We start from the raw sequence: 13,512 nt of genomic DNA on the forward strand, positions 1-13,512 counted from the left end.
TTACATGCTAGATCAAAGGCTGTAAACGTTGATGAGATGAATGTGATCATCTTAGCAATGCTGACATGTACGAATGTGGACGAAGATCAAATTTGCTTAGAGTTGTCTTTCTTTAGCTCTTTCTCGTTTAAAATCTATGCTTGGAGTTTAAAAAGAGTTCAAAGCAAAAGTTAAACAATTTTAGATGAGTTCTCATCTAAGATAAGACCAGTAGTATCACCAACACAATCAAAATGGCCCCAAGCAATGTTCCCTTTGAGAATTCTTTTACCAGAAACTTTTAACCCTCATGTATTTCAGAGGAAAACATTTTGTTTATACTTATTTCAGCAAACGTGACTGAGTAAAACTGATGGGCTCTTTAAGTTGTTTCAGTAGATTTGATTTTAAATAAAGATGCTGTAAATTAAGAAGCCTTTTAAAAATTCAACTTTCTAAAGATGTCACATTTTACTGGGTATGTTAAAAATCAAAGGAAATGTTCTAAATAATATTTCAACTTGCAAAAGATGTTCAACTAAAACCTGATGGAAAATAGCTAAGCATGGACAGCTTTACAGCAGAGGGGAGATGAGGCAGGGCTAGTCAGGACTAAATGAGCCATGAAAATCATTCAAATGTGGGTTCCAATCATGGCTGCACAATCGCCTTCTATGAGACCTCTGCTCATTATCGACTCTGAAGTCAACTTTTAAGAATGTATAGAAGATTAAATTGAGATAAGATATGTAAAATGCCTGGCACATGGATCACACGGATGTGTAAATTAAATGTACTACTATGACCAACTAGAGTTCTAGACCAATAGAAAGTGTGATACTGAAACATACAAATTGGAGGGTAGCGCATAACAGTTCAGCTGCTGCTTTCGACAGTTTTTAGCATGCTGCTCAGGAGGTTGTCCTTGCAGCAGAATCATCACACATAAAAACCAACAATTCCAATTGGGAGAAAATTGACCCTACTCTCAGCCCTCCAACAGAAGGGTGATGGTTGTACTCTGGAAGGTGTCTGGTCACAGACGGAGAAATTTCTCTTAAAGTCTAGCTCATTTTTATCACATTGGATCCCAGAATGGAAATGGATATTCTTGTGGATAAGAGCATTGATTCTAGGTCTGCACTGCCAAAATTCAAATCATGGCTCCCTTCCTCAGATCCAGCTATATAATTTATAGGGCCCAATTCCAAATGAAAATGCAGGGTCTCTTGTCCAAAAATCAGGGGTAAAGTGTCATTACGAGAAAAAATTAAAATTGTAAATTATTAGCACAAATGCTACCATTCATCTTTACATTGTGCATACCAGTTTAAATGCAAATCTAAGACCATTTAACTTGTGCGCAGAATTACTTAAATTACACAATTTGTCTTCCACAATTCAGATATTCATGTGTTTTGTTTCTTTTCAGAACAGTGGAAACTGCACTTAACTAACTCAACTGTACTTCTCGATATGTGCACATTCTACCAACACTCTCTACCTTTGGCTTACTGATAAGTAAGGAAGGACGGAAAGAAAAAGGAATTATGGCTCGTCCTATCTTTCCCTTTCCTTCTATGTCATCATTACAAGCATAAGTAGTTGGCTAATACAGGGAAATAACGTGAGTAAGCAGGGGTGTGATAAAATGTGTGGGCATTCCTTAGAGACACGCCACTGCCTTCTTTTTGTGTTCAGCGCAAGTTCTGGTTTGAACAGAAAGTGCGGCCTCATAGGGCTGCAGTGCCCATGCTTAGTCCCAGATCCACCATGCTTACTTTGTACTTGCTTTGAGTCTCTCTGCACTCACATGCATTAGGGATCCACTGGAGTTCTGTGTTCAAGGAAATCATCAACACTACGTGTGGTTGGAGCCATAAAAAACAGTGGACATCTATATTGCACGTACTTCCTCTGCTCACACGCACATTCCTGTCACATTGAGCTTCAATTACAAAACACAAATTCAAAGATAAAATTATTACAACTTCCAAGACAGTAACAGCGGAGCATTAGACCAAACATGCAATCCTTCTGAGAATGGGGCCTCGTGTGATTGGACGGGCTAAACACCCATAAAGTCGGCCCTGCGCTTACTAATTGTGGGAGCTCAGGTATATTTATAAACCTCTCTGTATCTCAGTTTCTTCTTCTGTAATTTAGGAAAAGGAAAATGATCTTACCTATCCTATCTTATAAGTTTGTTGTGAAAGCAAGTTTACTAATGTATAAAGTGCTCGAAATAGTGCCTGGCACAATACAATTAATAGCTATTATTGTTATTGTATGATCATCATCATAAAGAATTTTTTTAGTGGGGTATGATCTTAGAGTTGTGTCCTTAAAACAGTATTCAAGAATAATCCTTGAATTTTATATATCTATACCATCCTTGTCCTCAAACTATCACAAGGTTTAAAAATTATTTTATAATATAGTTTCTCTACATTAGCATGATTGACATTTCTGGCCAGATAATTAGTTCATTGTTGTGGGGTGTTATCTTGTAGATTATAAAATATTTGGCAGCACGTCTGACCTCTATCCATGAAAAGATAGTAGTACCCTCTCTCCAGTTATGACAACGAAAAATGTCTTTGGACATTGCCAAACTCCAGGGGGCAAAATCCTCCTCTCCAATCCCACTTTCCCATTGAGAACCACTGCTTTGTCATTACATAGTGTGCATCTGTCCAAGAACATTTAAGCTGTCTTGCCAAACAAGTACATCAAGGGCCAAATACCACCCCCACTCGCAAGCAGCACTCTCAAACTCTAACATAGCAGAACCCCAAAATGACATTCTTCTTAGGTTCACCGCAGCCCTATAGCAATCTGCCTTTTCTTCTCACTTACTGAGCAGGGAGATTCAAGCTGTTTAAAAAAAAAAAAAAAGTGGAAAGGTTCATTCAAGTCTGGGAACTGTCAAACCTCTGATAAGCCAGTCCAAAGAGACAGAAGTGAATTAGCTCTTGCTCCCAGGATGGGAAGCCCTAGGAGGTATTATTGTCTAGACGATGCTCCAGCCCTGCTCCCTCCTCCCTCCCCCGCTGCCGAGGACCTTGGCATGCCTTGGCTCAGACAGAGCCCTTATGGAAAGTAACATGAGGATTGTGCTGACTCCAGTGAGTTTGATTTATCAGGACTACTGGCATTTGCAAAAGCAAGTGGTCTGTTTGGATGAGATGTTTCCCAGGCAAAACGAAGAAAAAAATCTGGCTGGATTCTCACTGCTCTTGGAACTTCTGAATGTCATTGATGCTTTTCAGCAGAGCAAAAACAAGAGGCATTTTTATCTGCAGGAGACTGTAGGTGTCCCAGGCATGTGTGGCCCCCAATGCGCATCACCTCCTCAAGCACTTTAGAGTCCTTACACCAAGAATGTTAACAAGCCCACACTCTACACTGCTCCACTCTGCTTGCTCTGTAGCCTTCCTCACCACACTCTTCTCCTCAGGCCTCCCTCCATTTCCCCTCCCCCAACTCCAGGTCCACTCCCATCTGTTTTCTGTTAAGAGTTCATTTTCAGAGTGCAGGCTGGTGGAATTCAGAGTTCAGACCCCCTCGAGTGATGAGAGTCCTGGGGCTGCTGAAGGTCCCTTCACGCAGTCCCTGCCACCTCCCCCTCCTTTCCCTCCCTATGCCCCATTTGCCCTTGTGCAATAACATGCTGGAGCCCACATCTGTTTTCAATTCCATGTTCATTTGAACTGTTCTGGGAAAATGGAGGCTCTCACTAAAGGCTAGGGTCTTAAAGCAACAGCATGAATGCAAACAACTTCATTGGACAAACAAAGGAACACACACACACACATATATATATATCTCCTTCCATATGCAAGCTGGAGCCTTTTCATGGAGGATCTCTCTGTCTACACTGGTTCCTGAGTGAGGTAATATATAATTATGGACTCTAAATTCCTTAATTCTTGGTTCCGATGGTCATCTCTTGCCCAATTTCCAATGTGGGAATGTTGCCTGAATTCCATCCACAATCTGAATTAACAGAGTAGACGTTCCCAGACTCCTGTCTTTGGCTTCAGCTTATTGTCTAATCATAACAGTAGATTTTTTTTTTCTTATTGGAAAAATAATGTAGGGGATTTTATTTTCATTATTTGTCTCTCAGTTTATTGTCAGAATAAAAGATGAATAATACACAGTGGGTTTCTTTTAGTAGAGAAGACTAGTGGTATGCTCAGCCTTCAAGCAGAGCATACAGATGACCTTCTACAGAGAGGCAATGGTACATCCTCAGCTAAATATCCTGCTTCTTCTTGAGAGAAGTCTATTTGATCATAGTTATGAAGCCATTACCTATATCTTACAGGTCACTGCTAAGTTGTGGAAAGAATTAATTTAAAAAGCTTCAGAGTCCAGAAGATCCTGGAAAAACAAGCTGTGTCATCATAAAAAAAAAGCCCTAGTGATAGGAAGTTACTATAATAAAAAGAATTTGTTCTTTCAGGAACTGGGGAACTAAAGGTTGTTTATTTGTCATTATGGAGAATATAAATGCTTTTATTTCATCCCTTCTCCAAAAAAAACCTGAATGTTGTATGCCCCTGAATCTTTTGATGAACACACGAGTCACAGGTACAAGTAGGAGAAAATTATTCACTCAAAAAGTATTCATGTTAATTTAATATTCATATATTCCACATCAATAATGCAACTTTCATTTATTATGTACCTTATATATAACAATATGTAATATTCCACCCTGACAAATATTTGTGGAATAATTATACATTCATATGTCTTATAGGTTATATATGTATGTATACACATTTATTCAATAAATATTGAGACAGTATATATTAGTAACCCTAATGTATAATAAACTATATATAGTATGTAGATATTGTATGAATGATGTAAATATATGCAAACATGTTAAAATGATGCATATAAAATTAATGTAAAATTATATTCTAGAATGTATAGAATAATCAATATGTAATAGATTCATATAGACTACTGACATTCATTCAACAGCGATTTAAGGCACTGTAGCTTGGTAGTTTAGAATTTGGGCTCTGGTATCTGATTTTTCAAGTTCAAATCTTGTTCAAATCCACTTAATTATTGTGTGACCTTGGCAAGTTACTTCACCTAGCTGGGTCATGATTTCCTCATGTGTGAAATAGACATAATGATATTAGCTACCCAAAAGGGGTCGTAAGAGATTTTAATAAGTTAATCCCCCAAAAATTCTTTAGAGAACTCTAGCATGTGGTTAGAGTTTGATCAACATTAAAAGTTATGTGCTCCATCTGGGCAATGCTAGAGTTATGGTCTAGTGAGGGAGGGAGACAAGCACTAAAATGGGGGTGAAGAAAGTGAAACAAGTGGTCAAGTAGTAGGTGCCACTCATGGAGGAAGGAGATGAGGAGCTTTCTTTCCAGCCCCAGACTCTTTTACAAGAGAGTTCAAGAAAGGGTTCCTATTTACTGAGAAGTAGAGTCACCCCCTGAGTTGACATCAAGAACCAATATTATTATCAACTTTCTCTATTTTTTATTTGGTTTTACATCGATCTAGAATGTAATTGGCTTGATTCTCACCCAAAGTTAGTAGGTTTTGAGAGAAGAAGGATTTGGGCATTTAAAGTATCACCCACTAGATTTACTACTTCCACAACAAACCCTACATGTAAAGCTGCTACAAAAAGAATTTTACATAGTGTCAACTCTAAAGGTTTTAACCTAATTTTAGGTTGGTATTAAATTTGAAGCCTCAATATTTTATTCAGGAGACTCCTCACAACCTTAATTCAGCCTTCAGTTGGAACTTCAGTTGAATTCAAGAAAGCCTCTTTCTCTCTAATAAAAAGCTTATGTCAGGTTTCTATAAATAATATCATTTTATTTTCATTCACTCAATTTCCCAGCTAGCTCAGGTATAATTTCTGATATAATTTCACCTATTAATAATCTCAATCCCCTTCTTAGACCCTGCTCACTTTAACCTATAAATGATCCAGAGGGTAAAGGGTACAAAGGTGTACAGATGAAAAACAAAATATTTTTTCAGTCCCAGGACCTGTTTTAGCTTCTGGTATCTTATCCCAGAACTCATATTTAACCAAGACTTAATAAAAATGAATCTAGTTCTTCACCACAAAGTCTAAAGAACTTTGAAACTCCATATATTTTAAAAGAATCTCTTAACAAAGGACAAAATGTCCTTGAAGAAATAGTTGCTTAATGAGTTCTTCAAAGGAAAAAACTTCCATATAATCTCTTTTTTTAATTAAGAAGAAGCAAAGTTAAAAAATAAAAAATAAAGCCTCCCAGATAATGAAAGGAAAAAACGTTGGGAAACAAGACCATATTAAATTTGCCCAGTGAGGTAGGAAAATTAGGTTCATAGGGGAAAAAGTAATGTGCTCAGATCTACAGCTATTGATCATGGTAAGTTTGAAGAAGATGAGATCAGACAGGGTTAAAAGATCGTTGACTCAAAAAGCAAAGCAGCAATGTAACAAGTGTGTTTTGGAAAAGAGACCTGAGTTCAAACCTCAGATCTATCTTTTACTAACTATGTGACCTCGAGTCATTTGCCTAATAAAATGAACTTTAGCTTCCCTGTTGATTCCATGCCACCTGTTTGGCTCCTTGCAATGGTTGGCAATCGGTCTCATTAATCTCTGTGAACCATACCCAGCACATGAGAATTATGAAATGCATGCTACCTGTCCTCATAGGAAATCAACATGTCACAGTAGAAAGAGGACAGCACTGGAATTAGGTGGGTGGAGTTTCGGAGACATGCTATTCATTGACCTGCTGTGTAATCTTGGACTCAGTTGTCTCTTTTTAAAGAGGGGTTAATAATACTCACCAGGCATGACATTAATACAAATTGAATCAAATGACACCAGTCTCTGGCTCATAGTATGTATTCAACAGAGGGCGGATATTTTATCACTTCCATGGGGCAGAACAGAAGAGAAGTTCCAGTATTACTTCAGACACTGCTTCATTAGGCCCCACCTCAGTGCTCTCCATGGACAACCAAACATGCTCAAATACTCCAGGATGGAAAAACTCAGTCAGGCGGAGAGGTAGGAGAGCTTTAGAGAGATGGAAATTTAAGAAGATAAAACGCTTCACCAGTGGGTGGCAAATATATAGATACCCTATTTCCCAAAATAGCTCTGGGCCTTGGGGTGCCGGGGTAAGCAGGCTACCATCCCACTTCCATAGCTGAAAGCAGAAGAATGCCTGCCAGGGACAGAAATGCAAGAGAAATGTGTTTATCTTCTGAGGAATACTTATAAAATAATTGGTGAGGGGGGTCTTCTAGGGTTACGTTGAATGTATAAACTGTTTATTTTTGCAGCACTGATTGGGAGTGCATGGAGAAGGGCTAATGCACTTGGGTTCAGTGTTTACTCCTTCTAAGGGGCTGTATCCAGGGTTCATGACTGTGCAGTTATCTTCTTTCTAAAATAGATATTATTCCCCAGTTTTTCTCCAGTGATACCAAGCCATACCATCTCACTCCATTTCCCCTCTTTTTAACCCAGTGGGTACAAGCAGAAACCAGCAGCCCATGCCCACAAAAAATTTAGGGGAATATTCACATGTGGGTGAATAGTCACATGTGACTCTCTTGTACTCACTCCCACTAATTGGTTGGAGGAGGGAGTGACTGTTTTCAATCAACTCTGTATTAACTTGAACTTGTCCCTGCATCAAAACATAATGGGGAGGATATTTTTTCTCAAAAGATTTATCGTAACTAATTAATCATCATGACCATAAAAATCTGTTCATTTTTGTGAGGCATAGAAATTATGTGAAATCTGTCCAATAATGTTAATAAGAGTTACACTGAACGAATGCTGATTAGGCACCCGACATCCTTCTGAGTGCTTTGTAGAGATTAATTTATAAATTCTCACAGCAGTTATTCTATGTGATTTAATATTATTATCCCTATTTACAGATAAGGTAACCGAAGTACAGAGAGGTTAACTGTCTTGTGCAAGACACTTAAGAAATGAGAGGAGTAAACTATGAAGCTGCAATTTGGAATGCAGGCACATCAGGTCAGGGCCTGCTATTTAGACCCTGCTGTAGAACACTGCATTTTTACCTTGACCATAGAAATGTATTAGACAGAGGAGCATCATGAAACACTGGAAATCCTGCAAACCCACGAAGTCTAGCTCTCAGCCCTAGGACGAAGGCCCATCTCCAGGTTTGCTCCTCCCTTGGGTATTGCTATGGTTTGACTGTGTCCCCACCCAAATCTCATCTTGAATTGTAGCTCCCATAATTCCCACTTGTGGGAGGTACCCGGTAGGAATTAACTGAATCATGCGGGCAGGACTTTACCATGCTGTTCTCATGATAGTGAATAAGTTTCACAAGATCCGATGGATTTTTAAAGAGGAGTTTCCCCACACAAGCCCTCTTCTCTTATCTGCTGCCGCATGTGATGTGCCTGTCACCTTCTGCCATGATTGTGAGGCCTCCCCAACCACTTGGGGCAAGTCTATTAAACCTCTTTCTTTTGTAAATTGCCCAGTCTTGCGTATGTCTTTATCAGCAATGTGAAAATGAACGAATACAGGTACACTGTCTCAGTCCTACAGGCAGTAACTTCTCCCTGGAGCTACTATTTCTGTGTTCTTTAGCCCCTCTTTTCCCTGTACTAGTCCATCCCTTGTCACTCCAGTCTCCTGTTAATCCCCTATTTCTATATATTAAACTGTCTCTGTTCAAATCCCTCATGCTTCCTGCCTCCCCAGAGGACTGGCCCCAAAACTTGCTCAGTGCCTCCTGTCCTACTCTTCTCTTTGTGATTGCTTCAGCTGCTCTTGACTCCTCGCTGTTCCTCTGGTCTTCCACCTGTGTTCCCACCTGAGAGCTTTTGTACTTGCTCTTCCCTGGAAAGACTTCACACACACACACACACACACACACACACCTCTTAGATTCGATAAATGAATGTATTGAATTCACAGGATACAAAATAAACTGACAAAAATTAGTAGCGTTTCTGCACACCAAAAATGATCAAGCTGAGAAGGAAATCTAGAAGGCAATATCATTTACAATAGCTATAAAAATAAAACAAAATAAAATTAAATACCTAGGAACGTATTTAATTAAGGAAGTGAAAGACCGTTACAAGCAAAACTACAAAACAGTGATGAAAGAAATTGTACATGGCACAGAAAATAGAAAGCATTCCATGTTCATAAATCATTCAAATGACCATACTGCTCAAAGCAATCTATAGATTCAATGCAATCCTTATCAAACTATCAACGTTACTTTTTTACAGAATTAGAAAAACATCCTAAAACTCATATGAAACCAAAAAAGAGCCTAAATAGCCAATAAAATCCTAAGCAAAAGAACAAAGCTGAAGGTGTCACATTACCTGACTTCAAATTATAATACAAGGCTATGGTAACCAAAACAGTATGGTACTGGTGTAAAACTGGACACATAAATCAATGAAACCAAACAGAGAAACCAGAAATTAAGCCATATCTCTATAGCCAACTGATCTTTGACAAAGTAGACAAGAACATACACTGGGGAGAGGATACACTTCTCAACAAATAATTCTGGGAAAATTGGAAAATTGGATATCTATATACAGAAGAATGAAACTGGACCCCTATCTCTCACTATATACAATAATCAATTCAAGATGGATGACATACTTAAATGTAAGACCTGAAACTACAATAATACTAAAAGAAAGCCTAGAAAAAAATGTTCTAGACATTGTTGTAGGCCAGGGGTGTACAATCGTTTGGCTTTCCTGGGTCACACTGGGAAAAGAAGAATTGTCTTGGGCCACACATAAAATATAATAACACTAACAATAGCTGATGACCTCATAAAAGATACTAATGAAACATAATGTTTTAAGAAAGTTTAAGAATTTGTATTGGGTCACATTCAAAGCCGACCTGGGCTGCATGTGGCTCATGGGCTACAGGTTGAACAAGTTTGGTCTCGGCAAAGAATTCATGACTAGGACTTCAAACACACAAGTAACAGAAACAAAAATAAACAAATAGGGCTTAATTAACTAAAAAGCTTCTGCATAGCAAAAGTAATAATTAGCAAGGTGAATAGGCAACCTACACAATAAAATAAACTATTTGTAAACTATGCATCTGACCGGGGACTAATATCCAGAATTTACAAGGAACTCAAACAACTCAAAAAGAAACAAACAAAAACCAGAAACAATTTTATTAAAAAGTGGGCAAAGGACACGAATAGATATTTTTAAAAAGAAGACATACAAATGTCCAACAGATATATGAAAAATGTTCAACATTGCTAATCATCAGCAAAATGCAAATCAAAACCACAATGAGATATCATCCTAACTCAGAATGATTGTTATTAAAGAGACAAAAATAACAGATGTTGGCAAAGATGCAGAGAAAAGGGAGCATGTGTAACTATTGGTGGATATGTAAATTGTTTCAACCTCTATGGAAAACACTGTGGACATTTCTCAAATATCTAAAAATAGGACTACCCTTCAATCCAGCAATCCCACTACTGGGTATCTACCCGAAGGAAAAGAAATACTTGTATCATCATCACTAGGCATGTTTCTTACAGCACCATTCACAATAGCCAAGATATGGAATCAACCTAAGTGTCCATCAATGGATAATTGGGTAAAGAAAATGTGATACATATACACAGCGGACTACTATTTAGCCATAAAAAAGAATGAAACTATGTCTTTTGTGGCAATATGGATGGAACAAGAGGCCATTATCTTAAGTAAAACAACTAGAAACAGAAAGACAAATACTGCATGTTTTCACTTGTAAGTGGGAGCTAACTAATGTGTACACATGAACAGAATGTGCAATAACAGACAACAGACGCTAGGAAAGGTGGAGGGGTTGGAGGAGGGTGGATGAAAGAAATTAATTAATGGGTACAATGTATGTTAGTTGGGTGATAGATACATTAAAAGTTCCAGGCTGGGTGCGGTGGCTCAAGCCTGTAATCCCAGCACTGTGGGAGGCCGAGGCGGGCGGATCACGAGGTCAGGAGATCAAGACCATCCTGGCTAACATGGTGAAACCCCATCTCTACTAAAAATACAAAACATTAGCCAGGCGTGGTGGCGGGCGCCTGTAGTCCCAGCTACTCGGGGGGGTAAGGCAGGAGAATGGCGTAAACCCAGGAGGCGGAGCTTGCAGTGAGCTGAGATGGTGCCACTGCACTCCAGCCTGGGAGACAGGGCAAGACTTCGTCTCAAAAAAAAAAAAAAAGGTCTGAGTTCATCACTTCGCAACAAACCTATGGAACAAAATTACATTTGTACCCCTTAAATTTATAAAAATAAAAAATACAATACCAAAAATTCTAAAAAATTATGAGGTGGTTTGAACTAAGTAATGAAAATAACGTAAGAACATCAAGATGAATCAATAGAAAGTATCCAATCTGAAGAACCCAGAGGAAAAGAATAGCGGGGGAAGTATCGGAGACCTGTGGGACAATATTAAATGTTCTAAAATATGATTATTTGAAATCTCAGACAATGAGGATACAGAATGGCAAAAAAATAGTTTTCAAAGAATTAACAACTGAAGTTTACAAATTTGAAGCAATTCAGAAATTTAAAGAATGAAGAAATTCAGCCACCCAAAGGAGCTAAACATGAAGATGATCATACCTCAACATATCACACACAAAGTGCTACAAACCAATATTTTGAAAGCAGTCAGAGAAAAACAACACATTGCATACAAGAAGAAAATGATGATCAAATAACTATTAACTTCTCATCAGAAAGAAGGGAGGTAAGAAGACAGTGAAAAAAATTATACTGGTAATTGACAGATTAAATCAACCAAATAATTGATAAGATTTAAGAAAACTATGCAACAAAATATGTTTAACCTTAAGCTTAGATTTTTTTCAGATCATAAGACAATAAAGCTAACAAATCCAATAAAGGTAGACAACTACATTCTCACCTTCACTCTGTGTATTTGTATTATTTTAAAATATTTTAAAGTAATTCATGGGTCAGTACAGAAATCATATGAGAATTGATAACATGTTTCAAATGAATTGTAGTAAAAGCAGTGCTAAAGTTCTTAAAATGAAACGTATAGTCTTAAGTGTCTATTTTAGGAAGTAAAAAGTATTTCTTAAAAATGTTACTTCTATAGTTTAGAAAATTTGACTAATTCCAAGAAAAATAGAAAGAAGAAACATGAAAGAATACATTAATGAAACATTAAACAAAACAAACCATCAAAAACAACAGAAAAGATTAGTAGGAAAATGAAATACATAAAATGTTGACAGGATTGTTCAATGCAAAATGGAACTTTCAAGTAATTAATCTAAGAGTAAAAATGCACTATTCACAATAGCAAAGACTTGGAATCAACCCAAATGTCCATCAGTGACAGACTGGATTAAGAAAATGTGGCACATATACACCATGGAATACTATGCAGCCATAAAAAAGGATGAGTTCATGTCCTTTGTAGGGACATGGATGCAGCTGGAAACCATCATTCTCAGCAAACTATTGCAAGAACAGAAAACCAAACACCGCATGTTCTCACTCATGGGTGGGAATTGAACAATGAGATCACTTGGACACAGGAAGGGGAACATCACACACCGGGGCCTGTTGTGGGGAGAGGGGAGCGGGGAGGGATGGCATTGGGAGTTATACCTGATGTAAATGACGAGTTGATGGGTGCTGACGAGTTGATGGGTGCAGCACACCAACATGGCACATGTATACATATGTAACAAACCTGCACGTTGTGCACATGTACCCTAGAACTTAAAGTATAATAATAAAAAAAAATTTTTGATACAATTGCAGATGACATGCGTTTTTAAAAATTAAAAGCATATAAAGAACGTTAGTGTGTAATAAATTTGAAAACTTAAATGTAACTTTTACTAAAAAATTATTTTAAAACTCCTCAAGAAAAAATTTAACAGACAAAACAAAATATACTCATTAGCCATTAGAGAAAAGGAATCCATGTAGATTCTACTTTCCACTAAGAAAAGGTAACAGAAGTCATTTTTGCCTAGCCACCTGAAGCAAACAAACAAAAAGAAAACAGACAAAATACCTGGAACAATTGAATATCAGGCAACAAAAGATTATGAGCTGTCAGAGAGATCTAGGAAAGCAATGAGCTGAGGCCTAAGACCTTCCTACCTTACTCTTTATAGAGTGTGTCCAGGATTTAATTTAGGAAGAGGCAATCCAGATGAAGACTGAAAAAATCCTGAGTTGAGAAGATAGAACTGAAAATCTGGGATTATCAATATGGCTGGACTTCCCAGAACAGAATACCAGAGAGGAGGGAGCCACACAGAGAGAAAACTAGAGACAAGCAGAAAATTATCCTTGATTATTCAAAAGAGCACTCATCAGTATATGTGTATGAGGAAATTACATGAGACAGGAGAAAGAGCATCCAAAATGATGAGAAGAAATAGTAGCTCACGTTCTCACTCTATGGGAACACTGCCT

Source organism: Macaca thibetana, chromosome 14 (genome assembly GCF_024542745.1).
Source record: "Macaca thibetana thibetana isolate TM-01 chromosome 14, ASM2454274v1, whole genome shotgun sequence".
Classification (NCBI taxonomy): Eukaryota; Metazoa; Chordata; class Mammalia; order Primates; family Cercopithecidae; genus Macaca; species Macaca thibetana.